The sequence below is a fragment of the Sciurus carolinensis genome, chromosome 9 (genome assembly GCF_902686445.1).
Source record: "Sciurus carolinensis chromosome 9, mSciCar1.2, whole genome shotgun sequence".
In the NCBI taxonomy this organism is placed as follows: Eukaryota; Metazoa; Chordata; class Mammalia; order Rodentia; family Sciuridae; genus Sciurus; species Sciurus carolinensis.
The window spans coordinates 45422644-45450148 of NC_062221.1; the positions used below are offsets into that span (position 1 = coordinate 45422644).

Here is a 27505-nt window from a genome sequence, read left to right on the forward strand (position 1 = left end):
ATATGACATAATGCAATTCTGTAAAAACAGTTCTATAAAAATGTTGAGACATATATTTTAAAATGTTCAGGTAGTTTAGAAATTACCATTCCTGCCACTTGTCATACCAGTGATACTAGATAACATTAATAGGCCATGACACAAGAAACTTTCTCTTGAAAATCTCCCATCCATTTATACCTTTATGGTGAGTGGAGATTAAAAACACAGTCTGTTTATAAATGGTCCTATGCGATTTTTTTCATTGATTTGTAATTTTATTATAATTGTGATGTTAAGAGTAGTCCATTTCCTTAACTTTAATAATAACTTCAGTGTTTGTGTACTAAATCCATGAGATTTTTGTTTCTCACTTTGTAAAGGCAGGAGTTAGCAACCAAGGTGGTTAAAGGCCTAAGCACAACTTCAGAACAAGATACAATAAGTGTATTTCCTAATATTGACTTTCAGGTGTTGTTAATATATATAATAATTGTTTAACTCTTTGATTATTTACACTTTTGATTTTAACCCTAAACATAGTTGAGAGAGAGGCAGCAAAATCCTCCTGAATCTGAAATGTTTGAAGCAATATTACATTGAGATAATGGAATCGTACACTAGTACATTCTGCTAAGAAATCTGACTGAATTTGACAGTAACCTTATTAAAATATGAAAAAGTAATTTCTTTATGAAAGACAATAGAGTGTTCATTATGCTTTAAACAAAGTATTTCAGAGTTTCCATTTGATGTATACCTTTATTAAAGTGACATTTTGAAATGTAAATTATTGATAGTGTTTTTAATGCATGGTATTATTTTATTATGCTTTTCAAAATGTACATTTCACTATATTTGTGAATTTTAAAAGGAAGATGATAACTTGACCATTAAAAAACATTTCATTGCTTCAAAGTTATAACTAATTTATTTTACGTAATACTACATTATCTAACAAATTAATCATATAAATTGTACATTATAGTTATATACATACAGGTATAGACTGATCTGTTAGATGTAATGGATTTATAATAAATATCAGTGTGTAAAGATATAAATAGGAAAGTGCTTTGTTTTAAACCTTATCATTGTTAATCTAAATTTTTATGACATGCATTTTAAAGTCTGACACAAAATATTTTGAAATAAAAGCAGTGGAACTATAGATTTGGAACTCAACCATGACATGTTTGCTTATCAGCAGTGTTTAAATGAAAAAAAATCATCATCATTACAAAAAAGGCATCGGTGATGCAGATGGGACAGCTGTTGTTCTTTAATTGTGACTAGATTAATAAAATGCCATTTTTACAATCCATTTAAAACTTACGGATAGGGAATATATTTTAGTACCACTTTGGGTGTCTTTTGGTTAATAAATTCTTGCCTTTTGAGTGTAAGTATTTGGCTTCAAATCCCAGGTACAAGTTTATTAAAAATTGTAATAGTTCGTAGAGACTATAAAATGAAATGAAGTGCACAGAATGTGTGTTTCCAGTGCTTAACTTTAAAACGATTTTTTACATGACTAATTTCAATATTTTCAACTTAAGCAGACTGTTGTTGAATTTAAATGATTATTAAATATTTAGCCAGACAGCCTAAATATATTACTTTCAAGCAAAAATTTTTTTCAATTTTTCTATTAAGATATGTCCTCTAAAATAGCATGTTATACTAATAATTTTGAATATAGTAATATTTATGTGAAAATGTAACTTTAGACAAGTTTTAAAATGTGGTTATTATGGTTAATAAGAAAAGAGTTATGAGGAATAGTCTGTCAAATCATTTTTAAGAGGTGATAAAAATACACATTTTTGAGCACTTGAAATATGACATTAAATATATCTACAATTAGCATTATTCTACTAAACACAGTTCCCTCATTACATAAACAGATGAAAGAGAATGTTTAAAATCTATATTAATAAACATCCTACTTCCCAGAAAAGTCAGTGTTTATGAAGATTGTGAAGCATTGAGACAGGAGCATAGTGGATATTGACGCTGAATTCCATAATTTTGAAAAGAAACTTACCTAAAAGTGAGATGTGCTTCATTACTGGCATTTCTCTTCCCTCAGAAAATGACCTTGTGTCTGGTTTTAAAAAGTTTGGTAGTGTGGAGGAGAGCTTGACACCACAAAACTCCCACTGAGACAAATGTATAAGCTACCACTGTTCCTAGAATACTAACTGAAGGCACAAGACTCTTGGAGTTACTCATATGAAAGGTAGAAATCAGAGTGGTTCCACAGTTTCTCCAATCCCAAAATGCCACAGATTCATGTGGCATACCAGCTGGAGCTGGAGGAGCCATGGGTTTACCACTGGAGAGGGAACCCGAGCTTAGGGGACCCACTACTTTCCAGTTATTGTACACAAGACTTCTCTTTGACCAGAGAGAGACCAGGTGCATCTCAGGACTCCCTGATGTATTTCCATTATGTGTTACCTCCTTCTGAGAGCTCTGGTTTCACACACAATGCTGCAAAAATGACCTCAATGGCCGAGCTGAAACCAAGGGCTTGGTAAGACTGGAGGAGCACAAGAGACCCACAGTGAAATGCTTCCCTACTTTTTTCTCCTTCTTCATGGATCTTGTGCTCCCTCTTATTTTTTTTAAACCTGTAACAGTATCTCCTATATTACCCATCAATTATGTTCTCCAGGATGGCAAAAACTCCAAATCTGCTATCATTCCAGGAATGCCACTGTCCTTCATTCACATTTGTGCTCCTTGCTCTTGGGGGCATGATGGTATGGTTTGGTCTAAAGAATCCTAACATTCCATATGGTGACCAGTATATTTCTAATACCCGCAGTAGCATTTAATTCTCTTTTTTTCCAAGGTATGGACTTTTTCCAAAATTTTCTGATCTTTGCCCTCTTAGATTTTGATTAAACAGTGATGAAAAAGGTAGAGTAGAAGAACAACATTTTATTTATTGACAAAGACGTTTACTAACAGTTATATTCTTACAAATGTTACTAATAGAATCCTTGGCATATGCAAATGTAAGCTAAATATTAGGGAAATATAGATAAATTATTAGTTTATGCTTTAATTTTAAAAATATGATTTACTTACTCTTAAATTCATAGAGCAAAAGAACATTAATTCTGTAAATCAAGTGGAAAGGTCTTCAACCTGAGGTCATCTGTGACATTCTAAAGACAAATTTGAGTAGATTAGATGGCTACTAGATATCTTCTTTTCAAACTCATTAATTCCTGTGTGTATTTTATGTAAAGTTCATGCCTATTTGAATCTTTCCCTAAATAGGAAAGTTTTCTCTTTATCATTTATGTGTATGCATGCATACATGTAATTTTCTATTCAGATGATTCCTGAGTACGTTTATAAGAAAGCTATGTTAACATACATGTTGTCAAAAACATTTCTGAAATGTGATCCAAACAGTGATGATACACGTTTAATTGGCACAGACTATAAGTAATCGATGCAATGCCACAGTGAAGATAGCAGTCTGTCTGTGCACGCTGGGAATAACCAATGTTTTCCCTTTGTTTTTAAACTGTATTTTTGCTTACCTCCAGACAGATTTGGAACAATTTGAATAAAAGAGCGCTCTAGAAGTTGTTTTGCTTCATGGATTATGTTTTAGTCAGCTTTTTCACTGCTGTGACTAAAGGACCCAACCAGTACAACTGTAGAAGAAGAAATGTTTATTTGAGGGCTCATGGTTTCAGAGGTCTTAGTGCACAGAAGACTGACTCCACCCCTCAGGACTTGAGGTGAGGCTGAATATCTTGGTCGGAGAGCGTGGCCTACATGATGATCAGGAAGCAGAGAGAGAGACTCCTAATGTCCAGATACTCCAAATCCTCTCCGGATACTCCCATAGAGTTTCTCAGAACCCAATTCCCATGTCCTCCAGCCACACCCTCCCACTTCAGTCAGTACTCATTTAATCATTAAATCACTGATTAGGATAAGATACTTAAAATCCAATTATTTCTCCTCTGATCTTTATTGCACTGCCTCACATGTGAGCTTCTGGAGGACACCTCACATCCAAACCATAACAGATGATCAGTCTTCTTTTCTGAAACATTACCCTTTCTATCCCTTTGCCTTCAACCTACTTTCTCTTTAGACAACTGCAGTCTCTCTTTTCACTACCACATTGAAACTACTCCCACTGTCACCAATGGCTTTCTAATTGCTAAACCCAAAGGAAACTTTCCAAGTCTCAGTGTTGTGCCAACCCATATCAGAAACTGTGATAGCAGGAAAAGGTGTGTCCCTACATACACTTATTAAAATACCCTCCCATGGTTTGAACTGAGGGGAAAAGGTGAATAAACACTCTCTCTTCAAAAACATATCTAAAGTCCTAGGTTGCCCAATCTATTGGCACAGGTTGTCAACCCCATAAACCTACCCAGTGGGAAAGCAAAGGCTGCACAGGCCCGGGAAGTACAGGCTGTCATGTTGCAGGGTCATAAACAAAAACCTGCCTTTACTTAGGTTTTATATTTTTGTTCATCATGGATTCTTTTTTTATTAATTCTGCTTTTGCCATGTCCCTCTGCCTACTGTGCTGGAGATTGAACCCAGGACTTGGGGCATGCTAGGCAAGAGCTGCCCTATTAGTAAACCACATCCCAGCCCCTTAATTCTGACTTTGAAAATAATATAATATTACTCCTGTTGGTTACTTGCTTTTTATTTTATGAACTTTTTTTTCTGTACACCTCACCCCTAATTCCAGCCCTGTCACAATGCTTGGCCTCACTGTAGCCCTTGATACTATTCTTCATGTCTATTGAATCTGTCTTCTCTGAGCTTCTGTGACACTGTTGTGTCATGATTCTTTATCCTTCACCATCAAATGATCCTTCTCAGTATTTTCCTTAGGGTCTTCTTTTCTTAATGCTCCTCTGACTTTGGTGTTCTCAGCAGCTCATCCTAATGATCTAAGCACACTGTTGTTTTTACTCTTCCCGACTGTGTTCACTCATTTCTGTTGCTATTGCTTTATTTCATTCCCTCATAATTTCATGGCTAGAAAATTGGGAAAGGCTGCTAATAAAGCCCTCTTATCTTCATGTTGGCCTATCTCTGATTCACAATGCAGGCCAAATGATTTTTTTCAAAGTGAATATGTTATTCATTTATTAACTAAATATTTATTTATTTTTGTATCAGACACTGTTTCAAATTCTGTATAAATCAAGAAATAAAAGAAAAAATTATAAACCATATTGGTTAGGTCAATATTATATTCAATAATGCTAGTAAAGTTAGCAGTCAGTAACTTTTTTATGCACTTATTAAAGCACAGTGAGGTTAAGCAAGGTGTCATTGTCCACACCACTAGTAAGTATCAGGACCAAGATTTGAACCCAGATAGTCTCTCTCCAGTACACTTGAAAGCATTTTTCATGAGTTATCTGATTTTCAATCCTCCATATAACCTGATGAGATGGTATATAATATAATTTTGCCATTTTTACATAGGAGAAAATAAGCCTAAAGAGTAATTTACTTGTCCAAGGTCACAGAACTCATGGTGTAGCTGGGATTGATACCCAGAGAGTTTATATATAGCTTTCATCTATCATCTTTTTGAGTTATTTGACCAAGAAGCAATTATCCCTAAAGCCACAGATTTGAGTTTTCATTTATGGACAGCTGGCAGGGGTACTGGCATTATAAATATGAAATACAGAAATGCAAAGTAGCCTAGTGTTTTACTGGTAACTTATCAGGCTGCCCTGGTGGACTCAGAACTTGGCATACAACATAAAGCCTAAAGGACTAAGTCTTAAGTAACCATTAATGCACTGAAAATATTCTATGCAGGAGGAACAAGACTTCTTTAACTTGCATGTGAATAATTATTTTTCTATAGTCAGTCTTATGAATGAAATAACTGTTTTTTAGCAGAATATTATTATATAAGGTCCTATGCTGAAAATCTGTGTAAATCCATCTGACATTTTCTAGATTAGCTTCCTAAAATCTCCTAGCCTGCTAGTAACTGTACACAACAACTGCAGTTAATAAGAGTAATAACTTACCATCACTGAGTGATTACTACCGACAGGTTGTAATTAATGAACAGATTGTAAGTAGCGTTACTAGTATTAACTCATTAGTACCCAGACAACTTCTAGTGGGCAGACACCATTTCCATTTTCCCACTTTTTTGATGGAAGAACTGAAGCTTGGTAAGGCTAAGTCACTTACTCAAGGTCACACAGTAAACAGCAAAGCTGGGCTATGAATCCAGGTGGATTGGGTTGGACCTAAGTAATTAAATACAACAAGCCTACATCTCAAGAATATAAACCCTAGAAGAGGCGATCTCCAGAGGAGAGGTGTTCACTTATTCCTTAGTTTAGTATTTATTGATTACCAACTCTGTTAAACAGACACTGTTCAAGGACATTTTTAGGTATTTAAATATAGGTTTAATTGTGTACATTTTACAAACTATTTTAGTCAGCTTTCCATCACTGTGATCAAAAGACCTGACAAGAAAAACATGGAAGAGGAAAAGCTTATTTTGTTTCACAGTTTCAGAAGTTCAGTCCATGATCCACCAACTCCATAGTCCCAGATCCGAGATGAGGCAGAACATCATGGTAAAAAGACATGACAGAGGAAAGTAGCTCAGGACATGAAGATCAGGAACCAAAAAGAGTTCAGCTCACCAGGGACACAATAAAAACCCCAAAGAAATGCCCTCAATGACCTACTTCCTCCAGCCACAACCTACCTGCCTATAGTTACAACCCAGTTAATCCATACAAATGGATGAATCCACTGATTAGGTTACAGCTGTCATAACCTAAATCATTTCACCTCTGAACATTCTTGCATTGTCTCACACATGAATATCTGGGGGACACCTCATATCTAAACTGTAACACTAATGTTGTCGATATTATCTATTAACATACTTTTCTTTGGACTTAGTATTTTGAGTAATCTAGTCAAAATTTGTTTTCTCATCTCAATTTCTTTTATCTCATCATTTGCCAATTGTTTTGAAAAAATACAAATTGATGTGCTATAATAATAGTGAGAATATCCTCCAGAGAATTTTCATCTTCTCACTACTTTTTAATGTGTGTGAAATCATAGCACTTAGATATGCAGAAGATAAGCAAAAGGAAAAATAGTTCATTTACTATATCCCACTAGTATTGAATAATTCTCTGTAGTATTTTGGCAAAGACAGGTTCTTGTCTAATTTTAAATGACTCAATTGAAGAGGCTTCTGCTACAGGTTGATTGTAGAAGCTAATGGACTTGCTATGAAAAGGTTTCTAACATTTAGCCTAATTTTTCACTCCTTAAAATTTCAGAGCATTACTCTTAATTGCTTTCTGTGACGTACTTAGCCTCTGCTGCCTCCTTATTTCATGGTATTTGTGACCCAGTGTCCTTCCTAGATAGGTATTGTGTCTCCCAACTATAAACTATTTCTGAGTGAAGCATAGTTTCTATCTTTACATAGACTGTTAATTACTAGGCAAGGGGATAATTGTTTATTCCACCTTTTTGAATTTGGACTGTGCTTTGCCTAAGTATGCCAAATTATATATTCATGAATATGTGAAATAAATATGTGGATTTTAAGTCTTTGAACCAGAATTCTAATAGTCATCAATCATTTGCTAAATTCATAGGTACAAAATCCAGGCCCATATTTCCCAATTATTCTATTACATGGCAGGTCTGAACACTTTTCCTATTTTCAATAGATATATGTCAAAATAAAAGAACTCTTAAATGACTATTAAATAAAGTGTTTATATGGATTTTAGACATATGAAATCTATGTGCCACTCTTCAAAAGAAAAATGATTGTTATATTATTGTGGGAAAGCATAATGATTTTTTATGGTTAGCAAATGATGTGAACTTTCTAGAGGCTGTCAGTCAGCAGTTTATTCTTATTGATTGATGTATGTTTCTTTTAACCTTTACATAGAGACTCTTCAATAGGTTAAATAATTTTATTATGTATTTCCTTATATAGCTGTCATGATTACCCCATTAAAAATATAATATATTGAGGGCTGGGTACGTAGGTCTGCCTGCTACATGCATGGTGCCCTGGGTTCAGTTCGCAGCACCACACACACACAAAATAATTATATAAATGATACGTGGAAAAAAGAATGTTTCAAGAAGAAATAACGTTGTTGTGCTTGTCTCATTGATTTTGGGCAATATTTTTGGTATATAACTATCCTTTCAGAGCATACCCATAGCTTTTAGAGCTAGTTCATGTTCCAGAGAGAAACAAGGAAGAAGGAAGATTTATTATAAAGTTAAAACATGTTATTTTGTGAAAATTTTATACATTATATCATAATTTTATACACCATTATAATGTATAAAACTGATACATTATATATTAATTTTCATGGGTAATTCCTACCTCTCACAAGGTTTGGAGGTGATTATTCTTCATTTCTACCCATACACTATCATGGAAAGTGTTATCTGGCCATATTTGTGACTGAGCTGGGGTATGCATGTTGGAACAGATCCTTGATTAGCAGAGTCCCATACTGAGTGACAGTGCCACTTCTCCCATGTGCCTGCTGAGAACCATTGTGCAAAGGTTTGTCTTGACAGGCAGTCCTATAAAATTGCAACTTATCTGCTATATTGCTTTGATATTTCAATCTATTTTTGAATAGGTTTTGCACTTTGGCATTTGGTATATTGTCTTTTCTTTGGATATACAGCTGGAGGCTGTATTAGCATTCACTGAAACTGCTATGACAATTCCCACATCAAAGTAATCCTGCTTCTCAGTTTTCTTTCACAGTAAATACAAGGTATCATATTTCAAGACTGGTAAAAGATAATTAGTATCTTTTAATTACTCACAATATTTGAAGAAACCAGTCTTCTATAGCTAAGCCAGGTCATTTTGGTCAGGAGCAAAACACATGTTCCTCTCCTTTACTAATATAAAATTTGAGTGGTTCTCAAATTTTAATGTGTATTAAAATCACTCAAAGTGCTGATAAAAATGTAGAAATTGGGCTCCAACAGAAGAGATTCTGATCTAAAATCTAGGATAGCCTCTGAGATTTTTTTCCTTTCTATCAAGTTCCCAAGTGAGGTTGATGCTGGCCGAGAGACCACCCTTGCAGAATCACTGGATTAGAATACTGTGTAACCACACCGTTTAACACATTATGTCCTGGCAACCCTGTCTAGCACACCTATCAAAACCTAAATCAAGCAACAAAATTACCATGTGGGTTAAGTTTTTATAGGTGTTCCATAGTCAGGACATAATGGGTGAAGGCTGTGACTCTCCTGATAAGATCTTCTCTGGTGCCCACAGTGGAGAACCACTGATCTAATCTGCTAGTTGGGAAAGTTAATCTATAATGGACAGCATAGTAAGTATTTTAAGCTAGTGGGCTAGATGATCTCTGTTGCAACAACTCAATTATAGTTGATCTATTGTAGTAGGAAAGCAGCCATAGACAATATATAAATGAATGGGTGTGACTGTACCCAATAAAAATTTATTTACCAAACAAGCAGTAGGCAGAATTTGGCACATGGACCAAAAGTTTATCAATGTCTGATCTAATTAATCAGCAAGAGGCTTGGATCTTTCTTAGCTCTTAAACTGTCTATATATCTTAGGCAACAACCATGTGCCCATCATTGAGCTATGATCTGTGAGGGATATATAAGTGTAAATCTGATTTTTCCATGCTTCTTTAAGAGATCAGAGTGTTGTGTATTATAGTATTGAAACAATTAGAAAGAAATTAAATATCAAGGCTGGAATAGATGACGTGAAATAGGTTAGTCTTGGATAAATTCATCAAGAGAACAAAATGTCTCACAAAGAAATGGAGAGAGTACACAGAGGATTCTTCTAAAGGATAGTGAGGGCATCCTTGATATGGAGAGGATTGTGGAAGTACATAGAAATATGTAGAAATGCCTTCAAGAGGTTCAAAGGTGGATGGAGATATCAAAGTGTTCAACTCCATATACAAGTATTTGGAGTTAATATGTTTAGATTAAGTTGGGCTTTTTAAATGGATATTTAATTGAAAATGATATTTACATGATTGACAACAGAGCATTTTTATTAATTTTTAATCAGCAGTAGAGCGACTTGAAGAAAACTGTTTTAGGAAAAATAGGTAATCATCTTCTAGAAACTAATAAAATGGTAACTATGCAAAAGTTATTTTTTAATACTATATTAACCCCATAGGAACTTTACTACATTAGAAGTAGCATGTGTTAGTTTGAGCTGTTCTTTCTAATACACTGTGCTCAGAAAATCCTGTTAGTGTATCAATATGTTTAAAAGACAATTTCAAATAATTGCCCCATTCTGTCTCTCTAATACAATGATATGTAATTAAAATAATTTATGGAGATAAGAGATTATAAGTAGCTGGAACTTTTCAGAGACTTTTATTGTTAAACATTGAATGTAGGATTTGGATGAAGTTGATTATAAAATAAAACATCTAGTAGGAGATAATTGTAGATGTTGGTGTGATATTCCAGTAAAATAATTGCTGAACTTCCAGTTTAAGTATTCTGACTCTAATGCTTGAAAGTTCACAAGGAACTAACTCAATCATTAGAACCTAAGAGTGCAGTGATGCATGCCTGTAATCCCAGCAGCTCAGGAGACTGAGGCAGGAGGACTGAGAGTTCAAAACCAGTCTCAGCAAAAGCAAGGCAATAAGCAACTCAGTGAGATCCTGCCTCTAAATAAAATACAAACTAGGACTGGGAATGTGGCTCAGTGTTTGAGTACCTCTGAGTTCAATCCCTGTAAATCCCCTACTACAAAAAAAAAATTAAAAAAAAATAAAATAAAATAAAATGAAAACACCTAAGAAAATCACATCTCGAATATTCTATTTCAATACAAGAAACTAGAGTTCACTTTATTAATCAAATTGAATTTTAAATTTGGGGTTGTGAGAAGCAAGGATCAAAGGCTCTGTCTTAGATAAGAAGACATATATTTTTAACTATCTAACCCCATAGTTTGATTATAATCAAATGTAAGGATGCAGATGGCAGCATGCCATTTAAAAACATTTTTTTTTTTTTAGTTGGAGATGGACACAGCACCTTCATTTTACTTATTTATGTGGTGCTGAGGATTGAACCCAGTGTCCTACATATGCAAGGCAAGTGCTCTACCACTGAGCCACAACCAAACCCTACAGCTTGCCATTTTGATTCAGTTGGATACCAAGAGAAAGGTTAAGGCAAAGTCCCATGTGATTTAACATTTTGTGAGATTCATAGCCTGAATACTTAGGTGTCTTGGTGCACATATCTATACCTTTGTGTTTTGGTTCCTTCAATGTTGAAGGAGGGCAGAAGCCTATGGTTGTACTAAGATGATAATGGATTTGGGGCACACCCTTGCCCATGAGTAGAATGTTGAGACACTTAAAGTTGAGAATTGAGTAGTGTCCCTCAATCTTCTCCATTCTGTATCCCATTTATATCCAAACAAATGAGATATTCTGAAGTGTCTTTAATTATGTATGTGTGTGGTAAATGTATGTGTACCTGTGTTGCTGATAATGTCATATCACTGATTCTTAAACTATAGAGTTTGAAGCATTAGTCTGCTTGGGCTGTTCTAACAAAATAGCATAGAAGGTGCTTAACCAAGAGAAATTTACACACACAGTTTACCTCACAGTTCTATAGGTAGAGGGGAGTACAAGATCAAGGTGCCAGCCAATTTGGTTGTTGATGATTCTTGCAGGTGGCTGTCTTTTTGCTGTGTCCGGACATGGAATAGACAGAAAAGAGAATACAAGCTGTTTGATGTATTCTTTAAAGGTCACTAATCCTACCATAAGAAGCCTACCCACATGACTTCACCCACACCTAACTTCTTCCCCAGAGGAAATTTTGGGAGAACACAAATATTGAGTTCATAACATTTGAATAATTAAATCTAGGAAGCTTATAATTCTTGTATTATCGAATTATCAACAGACTCTGAAATTTTTGATAAAAGAATTAGATGGCACTTCCAAATTAGTGAACTTATAGAACCTACTTTTAAATTTTTCCTCTTTGAAAGCAGAAAGAATTTTAAATAAAAATTCAGAAATATTATCTTATACTTTTGGTGCTTGAGGACTTTATGATGCATTATTATATTCTATTATGTAAAGCCTAAGGAAAATGTGAGATTTTAAAATGAGGGAGAAAAAGTTAGGAGAGCAGAGAAAGTAAACTAACCTCACAAAAGGGAAAGACATGTTTTTTCATGTCTTGTATGATATTGTAAGTTGACCCTTATAGAAGAAAATAATACCAGTTTCTTTTTCCTAATGATAAAAGGAGAACATAGCTTTCAAATGGCTCAAAGCTAAGATAAAAATATAAAAATAATAAAGAGAACAACAAAGGATCCAATCATCAGAATGAAGACAACCTATAAAAGGCAAGAAAATATTTGCAAACTACATTTGATGAGGGATTGATATCTAGGATATATAAGAAACCTCAGAAACTCAATAGCAAAAATCCAATTTTAAATGGGCAATAGACCTAAATAGACATTACTCAAAGGAAAACATAAAAGTGTCCAACAGGTCTATGAAAAAATGCTCAATATGAATGATCAGGGAAAAGCAAATCTAAACCACAATGAGATGTCATGTCACTCCAGTTAGAAGGGTTACATCACGAAGGCAAAAGGTGAGTTCTGGCAATGGCATGGAGAAAAAGGAACTCTTGAACACTGTTGATGGAAATGCAAATTAGCACATCCATTATGGAAAACAGTGTGGCAGTTCCTCAAAAAATAAAATTAGAACTACGTATGACTCAATGATCTCATTCCTGGGTATATATGCAAAGGAAATGAAATTAATGCATTAACGATACCTGCTTTCTCATGTTTACTGTGGTGCTATTCACAAAACAAAGAGATGGAAATAGCCATCAACTGATAAATAAATAAAATGTAGTTAATATACATAGTGGAATACTATTCAGGTGTAAAAAAGAATGAAGTCCTATCATTCATGACAACATGAATGGAACTGGAGAACATTATGTTAAGTGAAATAACCAAGGTACAGAAAGACTATACTAAGAAGAAACATTAGATAATAGAAATAATTTCTGATGTTCTATTGCATATTAAGGTGACTCTACATGATATTGTACTATATTTTTTCAAAAGAGCTAGAAGAGAATATCTCGATTGTTTCACCATGAAGGAATGATAATTATTGAGGAAAGAGATGCTTTTATTCCAAGTTGAGCATTGCACAATGTATAAATGTATCAAAACATCACATGGTACCCCAAAGTCATAATTTTATCTGTCAAATATAACAGATAAATGTAAAAGAAGAGAAAAATGAGAAGCTCCATAATTAGTAACACTTATTGCTTGATATCACAGCTAATTAATATGAAATGGGGAATAACCTTCTTGGCATTAAGAAGTATAAAATAAAAGGAATAAACTCAATGTTTTAAAATGCTATTATGGTATCATTTAATGAGCACCTACTATACGCTACACCACATCCTAGGTACATTGTAGACAACATTTCTAATTTTTGCAATAGTTCTAATGTTACCTGTTTTCATGTTAGGAAATTGGGAACTGTAGGATTACAGAAATTACTCAAAGTTATGCATGCTTGTTTTCAAATGAACAGCCAGTCTTCGATATAGTCTAATGTACATCTCTGCCTTTTGTTAACTTTTTCTCTGCAAAGGGATAATAAATCACTTTGTGTCCAATTGTGTGTTTTCTGCTTTATCTTTTATATTTAGTAGCACAATGTGTAAGGTAAACAGGTCATTTATGTTAGCTGAATTAAGGTACAAATGTAAACACATGTAAATGATGAAAGTGAGAAAGAAAACTTTGTTTTTGTGCATTAATTTGTCCTTCAGATACAATGCTGTGCTTAAAAGTCTATACTTTCTTGACTTCCCACAAATGGTACAGAATTTCCATCTACTATCCATAAAACGAACTTATAAAGTAACATTAAAAAGAATCAGCAATAAAAAAAATTCAGGAACTAACTGATAAGTTCTCTGATACAGCTCCCAATTAAATTGATTGCCTCCATTTTTTTATTTATTAACAGGAAATTAACTTTGACTGTTAGCACCTGGATGAAAAACCCTGGGTTCAGATTATCAGTCTCCTGTACCCTGCAAAGATCTGGTTGCTGTAGGATCATTCAATTGAAGTAAGAACTAATTAATTAGAATGTAAGAATTTTATTCTTGAATCAACTTTAATAAGGTGACTTGGTATATTTCTGCAATGTGCCTATAGTTGCTAATTTTGAAAGAAGAAAAATGTAAGCACTCTTCTCTGGCCAAATTTTATGTATTTCAATTTCTATTCATCTTTTATGGATAAGCCTATTTTCTATAATAACATTATATATCAGTTTCTCTGTGACTCCTAAAATTGGTATAATCTCTTTGACTTTGTATGTACCAGTTCTTTTTTATTTAATTATAAATGTCATTAGAACTAATTTAATTAGGCTCTCTCTTTTTTGTTGTTTAAGTTTGCCAATGATTTTATCTAAAACTTACCACAACAATGCAACCTATACCACAATACAGTGTTGATTGTATATCAGTTATTACTTCTTTTCTCAGGTATAGATAGACTTATTGGACTTTTAGAACATTTCTTTCTATATGGCCACAGATAGACAGTGGACTACATGTGTTCCCTGGAGTCTGAAGACATGTAAGGGAAGTTTATAGCTATTCTTGGAGCACTGCAGTTGTTGGTAGGGGAAGATGCTACTGTGGGATGATAATACTTTCTGTTGGGCACTAGCTATCATCAATGTTCAGATGCTTGTTCAAGTTTACTTTGTATGAAATTTGACATGGTGTGGATAATGCAAAGGCCATAAATACAGCACAGAACCATGAAAGGACCCAGCATGACCATCGGCATACTTTAGGGACTCAGTTGAATTATTTAACCTTAGAATTCTCTTACTCCCTAATTTAAGAGGTTAGATTTGGTCAGGGAAAGGTAGCAAGTTCCTGTGCCCTGAAGGGTGAGAAAGATAATGCAACTTTAGGAAATATCTGGGGGAAAGAGGCTGTGCCCCTTATAAAGCCATTTAGTTTCAGATATTTTAAACTCCATTAAGTAGTTAATTGGAGAAGAAGTTAGGAAGGGGTGGAGGAGGAAGTGGGTTGTTTTTGGACTTTGGATTGAATAAATTCTAAGATCATTTCCAACTAAGCATAAGGCTGTAAGGCTATAAAATTGTATTATTATGTAAAGCACTTATTGCCTCACATCCATTGAGCACTTATATGTGTTCCTTTTCTGGTTATTATAAATGAGTAAAATACAAATAATTTTTGTTTGAATGTCTCTGAATATTATTGTGGAAATGGAAAAAAACGTGATTTTTAACCATGTAAATTCATACTACCTGATTCATCAGTATAATATTTCTTCTGAGGTTTCTTTTCTTTGTTTTTATTTATTCACCTGAAATGAGAACTTCCAATCTCATATAGTGACTAAGAATAAACCCTAACCTGTAAATTACCAATTCTCTCCCAACTGGTATTTTCACTAAAAAATCTTATGACCCCCTAAAGAAAGAAAGTCATACCACTTGTTTGAGACTAGTTTTGTGATTCTTTAAGAAGTCCCTAAAAGTTCTAGTTTATTTTTATTAACATCAACTAATATTTGAATTGAAACCTTATTCCATATAAAGAAAATATAAAATCAATAGTTTTAATTCTTATTTCCTAGCATAATTTTCTAGCTTCATCAAATGTTACTCCTCTGATTTTCTTTATTTTTCCTTTTTTACATCAATCACATATTTTTATTCATTTTTATCACTTGTTACTGCCTTTCAAATCTGTACCAACTGAGATTATAAGTGCATTTTATCAGAAGCTAATGGCAATTAGGCACCAGGCCTAGTGGAAGATGGGAAGTGGGCCAAGTCAATATATTCTTGGGGTCTTGTCTATTTTCTTTGGCTCAATTTAAATCTGAATTTATGTGGACAAGAAAATGGAACCCAGGATTTTCAGAAGTCAATGTGTTATCCTAATGATAAAGGGATAGTAGAAGGTACTGGGATCTTTGTATTCTTAGTAGCACCCTTCCAAATCTTTCTTCTTATCTTTGTTATTCCTATGCCTTTTAATGTCATGAATATATACATTTATAGACAGAATCAAGGTCACTTCAGTATGATCCATTTTGAGAATGGGCATGGTGCCTGATGCTGTGTCTTTTAGGTGGTTTTTCCATGTGGTAGTAGAAACCATTACTACCATAACCACCAAATTACATTAGTTTTTGTGGTGAGGAAATTGAACCTAGGACCCTGTGCATGCTCTCTAGCACTGAGTGCAACCCCAGTCTCATATTTTTATTTTCTTTCTTTCCTTCCCTCTATCTTTTTTTTTTTTTTTTTTTTTGGTGGCGGGAGGCGGTATTGGCTAGGGATTGAACTCAGGGCTTGTGCATGCTGGGCAAGTATTCTACTGAGCTATACCAAAAATAACATTTTGGAAGGGTTTGACAATAGATGTTTTAGTCCAGCTATGTTAATACAACTTTGAGTGCTGGCTGACCATTTCCTTCACAGCCACGTTAAAGCTGAAGAACTTAGATGTCAATACTCAAACTGATCAGAACTGATTACATCTGCACTTGGACTGACCCACAATATTTTATATTAGTAAAAAACTCTCAGTTCTTTTGTTTTTAACTTGTGTTATATCCTCTAAAGACTCCACATATTCTAGAAAATAAAAATAAACATAGATGTAAAAATGTTAGCAGTTAAGGTACAGCTATATGAAGAGATTTTCTAGTGATGCCCCCTGTATCCTGTGATTTTGTTTTATAGAAGAAATTTATAAAAAATAAATTAGAAGAATAAGTAAGCATTTTTTATTCTCTTTAAGGAATAAATTCACATGTTTATATTCAATGCTTTTATGACACAAAGTACATGGACAAAGTAGACATATATAAAACAAACCTAATTATTTGTTTCTTATCTCATGCATACATAATTAATGGCAGGAATGTCTAATCCCCTGTTTAACTCACTGATTTCCAACAGGAAAATGAACTAATGCAAACATCTAAATGATGTATTTAATTGACACCTTTCTTTTTCATAGGTTCTGAAACTATGAACTTATATTTTGAATTCCTTCCATTGTATGAAAGATGTTCTGATATCCACTTAATATATGTTCACCTTTAGCACTTGACATTTACTGTCGTCATGGCTTTCAAATGAAGTGTTTAATTAAAATCAAATTGCCATTGTTTTAATAACCCAGAAAAAAATGGGTATGAATTAAATTCTTTTTAAAAGATATGGCAATGGATTTAAGAGTACAGTAGCTCCTGTTTGAATATTGCAGTTGTTTCAAAAATTTTATAAAATATTCTTATTATCAAAATCTAATTTAGAGTTTAATGATGCAGTAAAGTTGAGACGTTCACAAAGAAACCAGAATAATAACAGTAAAAACTTAGCCATAGCTTAGTACAATCCAACCAAAATTTTCTGGTCAATTAGATTTGATTGTGTTAAACAGTGACATACTACAAAAGTAATTAGGGATCACATATTATTGATTGACTGTATGCTGAGGCTAGTTAGAGACACTTTATGCTGCCTGAGACTTGACACCACTTTCTGGAACTCTTTAAAGCGGGACAGATGCAATTATCACAATTTTTATTTTTCTTGAGAAGGATCTCCCATAACTGCTTAGTAAATGCCATTTATCCCAGAATTTACTATTTGTTATTTTATTTTCCTTAAGAGACAGTCTTTGTTGAGGGTACAAAATTAATTTTTAAAAAGGAGTGTTAAATGATCTATTGGGAACAATTCCATGGAGAAATAAAACCTGGTACCACACACCGTTTGTAAAACACTCAGGATCTGTACATTTCTGACCCAATGGATTTAAATGAATCTGATACTTTAATTCTCATACAAGTTTTAAATGGGAAAATACTAATTACAGAAACCTTGAGGTACTTTTCAATTTTTGTCCTTAAATGTACCCACCCCAATATAATTTCATCTAAAAATGGTTTTCTAGTTATCTACTCATCATGAGATTAGCTTTGTTAGAAGAATCACAGTCTATTTGTTTAAAAATTATAACAATTATTTAAAGACAATAAATATTTGCATTTTATTGTACTATTTTTGGCAGAATATTAATTTTTATATTACTATAAACCTCTTGAATCTGAGATTATATTTCATTACTATATATATCTATATCTGTATATTTTTTAAGAATATGTGCCTTGCAGGAGACAAACTTGTAAGTTTTCCTTCTAAAGATAAAAAGGACAACATCCATATAATGAATAAAAACCAGCCATTATAATCTAAACGATATTTTAAAGGGAAAGAATCCAACTCATTAACTTTTGACTTTATATACATATATATATATATATATATATATATATATATATATATATAAAATTAGCTGCCTAATTTTGCAAGTTTTTAAAAGTTCATCACATTAGTTTTTGATATAAATTTCAATTATATCAACTTTTAACCATATTAATCAATTTGGCAGCAATTAAGTACTTGATTCTGAAAATTGTCTTTACACAAATTGCTTTCATTCTCTTATGCAAGTGGAATAAAACTGTAACATTTCTTTGCAAATGTGACATATAATCTCTTAATTTACATCTTGTGATTTTCATACTTTTGTGTTTATGAAGTGAAGTACTTTTTTTTTTTTTTTCTCATTAAGTTGCTTAGGGACTCACTATGTGGTTGAGTCAGCTTTGAACTTGCAATTCTCCTGCCATGGCCTCGTGAGCCTCTGGCATTACAGGCTTGTGCCACCATGACTAGCATGAAGTACCTTCTTGTTCTTGGAACCTCTTTTTCTACTTTTCTTACCAATAGAATGATTTCTAAAATTGATTTTTTTCAAGTTGAGTGTTCACCTTTTTTAAATAGAAAGTTGTTTGTGGGGCTACAAAACTCATTTTCTTGATTCCCTTACTCTTTCATACTCTGCTGTAAACATTTTCAAAGATAATTTCATACAAATATTTTTGGCGAATTGAATGCTATATATATCAGTAAAGGAACAAAGATAAATATGCTGCAGATTTTCTTTCAAAATATTCACCTTTAGTGCTGCTACAAATAATTATAATGAATTGTGATATTACATAATGAAAGCATGTAAAAAGGAGCACAAGAGTGAGGTGATATTTTAACTCCTAATTATTTAGATCAATTTCCAACTTCAGGTCCAAAGGCTAAGGTTATCAATCTTTTTGAAATTCATACCATGTCAGAACAAAAAAAGCCTACATAACATAAAACAATATGTCATAAATAATTATGTACATGTGCATTTTTAAATTTATCATTAAGTATGAAAAATGAATATTTAGTTGCTATTATGTGCTATTTCATATTATTTGCTTTTCTGTTATGTAATTGTTCCTATTTGAACAAATTACATTGGGTTTAGTTAGAGGTAGAAATTAATAGGAGTACTAATTAAAGAAATATTATGTTGAGAAAAATATAGCAATAATAATAGTCTTTTTTCTGTTATCTTATATCTGAATTTATTTAACTATTCTTAATTTTTGTTGAATGTTTACATTTTATAGACAATATCATTGTGGATTTTAAGGATAACTGTGAGATTATAAAAAGAATGCAAATGTGCTAATATTTCATGCAAAGTAGCAATGATATTTTCTTTGTCTCACAATGCAATAGGATATTTTAATTCTTTGATTACTTTTCCATAATACCTCTCTGAACTGCCTGGAGCTGTAGGTCATCCTTCTTTAATGTAATGGTAAAACTGAATGTAGTCAAACATATAGTCCACCTTGAATTGCAGCTCTATTCTTATCAAGCTCATATTTCACTAGTTCCTGGTATCAGCCTGATGGGTTAATATCAAAATATCTTGCCAACAAAATCATTTGACTACTTAGGATTTTACTTCTTAGCAGTGGCAGATATTTATGCATGTTAGAATTAGAAACTAGAGTGTTTCTCTCAGCCTCAATTTTTGGGGCTGCATGTGTTTTGTAATTTCTCCCTAAGGTTTTGCACCCATTGCTGAAAACTGAAATGTTTTACATTCCACAGTGGGGTTTCCCAGTATATTTTTTCTTGTTTTGGATTTTTTTTATCATTATTTATTTATTTATTTATTTTTTACACACTGCATTTTGATTCATTGTACACAAATGGGGTACATCATTTCTTATCTATGGTACATGATGTAGATTCATAACATATTCATATATGTACATAGGGTAAGGATGTCCATCTCAGTCCACCATCTTTCATACGCCTTCCTCTCATTTCATTCTACATAATATAAGGTTTTTGTTTTGTTTTGTTTTGTTTTGTTTGCTAAAATCTGAACAATGACAAGCAAATTTGACCCAAAGACCAGTGGATACCTTCAGATATAATTGGTACTCAACATACCTAAAACAGGCTTTTCTTTCCTATGTCTATACTGAAAATATATGTTCTGTCTTGCCATATTGCACTCAATTCATGAAGCAAGAAACATGGGAATCATCATATTAAATCACTTTCTCTTAACCTTTTTCCAGTAATTCATTGAGTCCTATGAAATAACATGAATCACCTTCCCATCGTTTTAAAAGTTAAAAATACTCAAAAATATAGAGAAAAGCCTATTTCATTTCAAGTTTCTACAAGGCTAAGAAGCCAGTAATCACTCTAATTAGTTTCATGTGCATCTATAAAAGTATGTGTACATGCAAATATCCATACTATTTTCAGTTGTTTCCATGTGGCAATAGTCACTGCCATTTAAAAAGGAGAAGAATGAGTGCCGTAAAACAGGTGTCCATTTCTAATTTCTTTAGAAATTCTGAAATCCATCTGAGTAATATTACCATTCTACTAGTCAAAAGATAAGAAAATTCCTTATTCTATTCTTGGTTATAACTCATGGATCATGGCTCTAACTCTCTTGAAGAATCTTCCATTTCCATTATCCTCCTTAGGTACATAAAGAAAGCATTGGAAAATATCTACTCATGGGTGGCTGAGAAAGTGCTCCTGCCCATAGAAAGTTGGGAGCTTAAAAATATTAATATCTCATCCAGTTAGTCTTTTTGCAACTTCTGTAACTACAGCTCTCCTCAAAGTATATTTCCCCCCTCAGTTTGTTTGATTTCAGTCAGCTCTATGTGCCAAAAGAAAGTTGATTCTCTTAAATGTTTTATAAAGAAAATTATATTTTTAGGTTGTTTTCAAGTAGTCATAAATTTTACTTTTTCCTTTCATTCACACACACACGCACACACACAAACATTCTTTCTCTTGTTTCTTTTCTTTACTAGTATCTTTAGTATAATGTCAATTAATTCTGATGATAGTGATTTTTTGTCTTGTGTCTGATTTTATTAATAAGGCTTTAGTGTTGCTCAATTAAGCATGTGACTGACTTTTGGGCTAAGCTAGACATAGTGTACCCTGAAAAAAAATTGACTTCTAGTTCTATTTTATTGAGTATTTTAATTGAAAATGGTTATTAAATTAGCAAATGGCTTTTCAGCATCTATAAAAGGAATAAAATAGCATTTTTCTGAGATCTACTCATTTTATTATAAATTTTTATTGATGGATGGTCTAATATACATTTATAAAATATTTGGAAAAATCTCACTTGAATATGATTGAATATGATTCCTTTTATTTTTACCTGAAGTGCATGCACTAATATTTTATTTAGAACTTTTGCCTTGATAGGCATCCGTATGTCATGACATGAGTACTTGGGTATGTGGGTTGTATGTGTATAATCCTGCTTTTGTTTTTTAATTTTATTTGAGGTAATGGGAATTGAACCCAGTGTCACTTTACCACTTAGTAATGTTCCCAGCCTTTTTTATTTATTTTGAGGCAGGGTCCCACTACCTTGCCAAGACTGGTCTGGAACTTGTGATCTTCCTGCCTGAACCTCCCCAGTCACTGGAATTACAGGTGCATGCCACTGTGCCTGACTGTGTGTGTATACTCTTTGTTGGAACATAAAGTTATCTTTTCTTAGCTCATATCCTGGAAAATATTTTAGAAGCATTAAATCTGATCTTTAATTTTTTTAATTCCTCATGAGAACTATTTACAATTACTGCTTTTTTTTTTCCTATGGAAAAATTTCTCCATTTCTTCTATATAATTTAGTGTTTAGATATTCTATGTTTTCTGAGATCAGTTTTGGTGAATTATGTTTTCTTAGAAAATTACCTATTTTGTGTGTATTTTCAAATTTATTTGCATAGGGTTTAGCAAAATAGTTGATTAAAATTCTTTTAAATGGACTTTGTGGTTATTTTTCATTCATTATTTGTCATTCATTTTTGCTTATTTATTCCATTTTTACTCCTTTCTTTAAAAAAAATAAGCCTACCAGTGATTTTTTTTCATTCAAATGACCAATTTTTGCATGCATTTATTCTATTTTTGTTTTTTCATTATCTTTTCTTTAACAGGTTATTCTGCTTTCCTTTACTGTGTCATTCCTCTCCTAAAACTTGAAGATATTTGCATAATTTATTTATTTCATTGTTTTTATGGATAAAATATTTAATAATGAGAAATTTTCCCTAAGTAACATGTTTAATTTTTAAGAACTGCATTTTATAGGAATGAGAATTAAAGAGTTCATGCTAAAAATTAGTCACATGTAAGGCATAAAGCAAGCAACATGACATTCTTTGCTGGAACAAAACATTTTAATGTAATAATAGTAATTAAAGTGAGACAGGTCATGGAAAGTCTCTTTTTTACATTTAATTGTATATAGTCTGATATTAACTTTTTCTATACATATAATAAGACTTGTGATGTATAATTACAATTTACACACTCTTGTATCTGTTTTGTTTAAGTATGTGTCTCTAATAATTTGTAATATATTTACTTTCTTGTTGTTCCTCTTTTTCCCTAAAGATTTTACTCAAAATACAATGAGGATTAAGTTACAAATTCTCTTCCTCCTTATAACCCTTAAATTTGTTTTTAAATTTTATACTTATGGTTTTAATTGTTTTTTAGTTTACTGCATCCCAAACTTACACTTTTTATAAACAGGAGTGCTCTGAATGACCAGAGAGCTAAGCAACTTGAGAGTCTTCAAGAAGGCCTGGGTGGCAGGATGGCAAAATGGAAAGTGTCATGTGTGAGAAAGTTTAGACTTGTCAACCTCCCCTAGCCAGTTACCATCCTTGTTTAGCTATGAACTGAACTGACCCTTCCTTGCACGAATTCACCTTTCTCTTTGGGGACATAATTAGGCTTAGATGAGACCGTGAGGGTGAAGCTTAGATGATGGCATCAGTGCCCTCGTAAGAAGAGACAGCAGAGGACACTGTTTTCTCTCCCAGCTTCTTGCTCTTGTTCTCACTCTTTCTTGAGAGGATGTAACAGGAAAGTGGCATTCTGTAAACCACAAAAAATGCCCTCCGACAGAGTTTGACCACGCTGACACCCTGACCTTGGACCCATCCTCCAGAACTGTAAGAAGTTAATTCCCATTGTTTAAGTCAACCAGACTATGGCATTGTGTTATGGTAGCCTGAGCTACCCAAGTTGGTGACATTTAATTTCATCTGTGGAAGCCTCTGCTAAGTATTGTATCTTTTTCAAGGTAATAAAATGGTTATTATCTTGGTGGGAATTATAATGAGACTGCAAACATTTGGAAAATGGGTTTGTTTTATATTTTCTTTAAGCATCATGTATGTTTTTAAAATTTATATCAGGAAGGCTATGTAGAGGTATTAAAATGTTGACTTATGAAGTGTAATAAAATATTTTTAGGTTCTAATTCAGAAATTATTATTTAATGTTTAAATTATTGGAAAGTATGATTCCTTTGGGAATGAAGATTGAGTATCAAATAATGACAGTGTATCTCCATGTGTGCAAAATTTCAGAACTTTTTTTAGGATTGAAAATTTTTATTTGATTGCTCAACACTAAAATATTTAATTTTATTTTATGTTTCAGGATGGGCAGGTTGGTATATGAATTCCATCAGAAGATCTTAGAACTCACCTTTGATTGCAATTTTAATGTTTTCTTTTAGTCATGTACCTCTCAGGAGATTTAACCTTCATTAGTAATGAAAACTAAAGTTTATATAGACATATATCACTGCTATGACTAAAGGACCCGACCAGAATAATTTTTAAGGAGGAAGAGTTTATTTGAGGGCTCATGGTTTCAGAGGTCTCAATCCACAAATAGCAGGCTCCACTCATCAGGGCTCCTGGTGAGACAAGAACAACATGGTAGAAGAGTGTGGCAGAGGGAAGTGGCTCACATTATGATCAGAGCAGAGGGAGACTCCACTGGCTAGATACAAATATATACCCAAAGCCACACCCTACCACTTCAGTTACTACTCAGTTAATCCCTATCAGGGGATTAATTCACCGATTGGGTTAAGACTCTCACAAACCAATCATTTCTCTTCTGAACCTTCTTGCATTGTCTCACAATTGAGCTTTTGGGAGATAGCTCACATCCAAATCATAGCTATATATATGTAAAATTTATGTCACTTTGTCCTCAGTGTCTTTGGGAGATATTTTATTATTTTCATTTTGTAATGAGGAAACTGAGAGTAGGAAATAATAATTGACTCACTTTGTATAACTAGATTGTAGCAAAGCTAAGGTTTAACTTAATCCACATCTTTAACCATTGAGTTAAGATTCGAGTTATATGACTAGATCATAATCTTATGATAGGATCTAATGATGTTCTGTTTTCTACTTGATGACCACTTAATGCATTTTTGTGACATACTAAATATATTTTTAATAAGAAATTTTTAACTATCTTTATTTCATTACTCTACTAAACACATACATAGTCTGTTGAATAATCCAGTTATGTATATTGCCAAAGAACTTAACAGACAGAGCAAGGCATAGTGACTTCTTAAGGAAAAAGAAAAAAGACATTTTTTTCAGTCACTTTTAGAAATTATTTCCATATAATATTTACTGTATGAAATGACAGATTGAATAGTTCATCCATGACCTCAATAATGCCTAAGGGAGGTAATCAAATTTTAAACATTTAACTGCTAGGTAACAGATAATCAGAATAGCTTCTTCTCCATATTTACCTTTTAATGTCAGTAATTCCGTTTGTCAATATGTCCCAAATATGGATCTGCATGCCAGCTCTTGGCTGTTGCAATTTCTAAGCAGTAACTTTATTCATAGGGCCATTGTGTAGCCAAGGACTTTAAACCAGAAGCCTACTGTGTTTATTGATCTATTTCTTCATAATTCCATATCAGGCAATCACACAATTCATGAACGGTCTAGGAGGGAAGAAACACACACATTAGACCAGCAGGAGACTGAAGTAGCCACATACTTAGAGACTCCACTAAGAATTTTAGCCTCATCTGTGTTATGTGGAATGATTGTGAAACACCACAGTGGGACTTTTAAACAAATCAAAATTACAGCTTTTTATTCTAAAATATAAATGTTTCTTTAAGGAATCATTTTGGTATTTGCCTAAGGTTGTTTGTCCCCTTCCATTTGAATAGGATGTGAAATTTTCTGAGTCCAAATGAGGTGGTTAGCCAAGCAGTATTCAGTAATGTTCAGTCTTTGCTCTCAAATGTGTTTTTTTATTTTTCCATTTTGTGGCTCGGCTGAGTGTCTAGACTTCTGCTATATATTCTGGACCAACAACGTTCAACTATTCTGATGTCACCTCTGCTCCATCTACTGGAATACTGATTTACTATGCAAACTGTTTGGTGATATCATTATTTTTATAACAGCTTTAAAAAAATTTTTTTTTCAAAGCCTGGTGCCAAAGAGCATTAAAATTATTTAGTTAAATTGAGAAAGCTCAGAGCTGAATTAAGATGAAACTATTAAATTAATCCTATCCTCTTGTGCCCAAATATATGTAGCCAGCACAGTCTTTTGTCATGAAGAAACAGAGAACTGCTTTGCACAGGGAGGGAGACATTGGTAGATGAAGGCAGAAAAGTAGGTGAATTTTGAAATTAAACTGGTACAGTGAATATCCACAGTATTTGCTCTACTCTGCTTCCCAGTCTCACAGCTACAGTGAGCTATTAGTTCTCATACCTTCCCTGACCTCTCAGGTCTCCTTGCAGTGTTCTTTCTTCTTAGAGCCCCCTCTCAATAGTGTTTTCTTGGAAAACTCCTCTATTTTTCAAGATTCCTGACAGTTTCTTTTATGTGTTTCCTGATGTCCCAAGACATCAGAGAGAGAGAGAGAGAGAGAGAGAGAGACAGAGAGAGAGACAGAGAGAGAGACAGAGTTCTCTTCCTTGTGCTCCTATAAGACCTCCAGTCTATTTCTCTTTTAGCATTATCAAAATATAATTAATTGTCTTCTGCATGTCTGGCTTTTTTTATTAGATTCCAAACTCCTTGAAGGTAACAAAACTTTGTGGCCATTGTTATTATTGTGACTTATGATCAATTTGACTCAGGAGGAGAAATCCCAATATTTGAAGATCATTTGGCTACCAAAGTGCTTGGGTTTAAGTACTAAAACTCAGAGAACACAAGGTAAAGTGACTTTGTTAAGCACAAACAGAGGCAAAATATTTTGAGTAGATGGTGGCAGTGGCAGCAAGGGCAGGGCTTCCTGTGCAGTCAGTGAGAGGGGCTGGGACAGGATTGGATATGACGGTACCCCATGAATTAATGAATAAAAAAGTGGATCACAGATTCTTAGTAAAACCCAGGAGGAGTCAGTAAAGCAGTTAATTTTAACTTTCCATCCTCCCACCCTGAGAAATGGAAAGGACTTTAAAATTAGCAAGAGAAGGGAATGATACATGAGAGTCTGGAAGGTTACCACCACCATTCTTTACATCTGCAGGATACAGAACTGCAGGTCCTGAGGGTCAACCACTTGCCTCAAGTTGTACAGTTCAGAAGGGATCAGCAAGGACCCCTGTCCCCGATTTTTTCAGTCCTGAAAAAGTAAACTTCAATGTTTTAGTTTTGCATTTTAGAATATTTTCTTTCTCTTTCAATGAAACAAAAAATCTCCACAGGATGTAATGTTATCTTTTTAAGGAAGCTGCATGATTTATTGAAAACCAATGGGGGTAATATGTTCAGATCCCTATGCCAACATTTTCTCACCTTTATTCACTAAAGTAATTAATTTAATAATAAAAAACACAGAACTAGCATAGAGTCAGAGAGAGTAATGCTCAGTGAACACCCCCCACCCCCAACCTTGTCATTACATCCTTGGAAAAAGCAGTCATCAGCAATATCCCAAAGGCAAAATGTCGGTAGAGTGGGTGAAGTATATGTAGCAGGAGTGTTGGAGGTAAAATGCTGGATATAAGATGAGTACTTGTAAAAGGGAAGCCTCATGCTTAGAAG

The 27505-nt window shown here is 33.4% G+C and overlaps 1 protein-coding gene across 2 annotated transcripts in view; it reads left to right on the forward strand.

Annotated features, from left to right (window-relative positions):
• Positions 1-27505, forward strand: part of Naaladl2 (N-acetylated alpha-linked acidic dipeptidase like 2) — a 1279203-nt gene that overhangs the window by 284901 nt on the left and 966797 nt on the right. Inside the window, exon 3 of one of the 2 annotated variants that reach the window (XM_047564210.1) lies at positions 14133-14237. The exons of the other annotated variant lie outside the window; for it this stretch is intronic. The gene's annotated coding sequence lies outside the window, so the exon portion shown is untranslated. The remainder of the gene's footprint in view (positions 1-14132; positions 14238-27505) is intronic. 2 annotated transcript variants of the gene reach the window in all.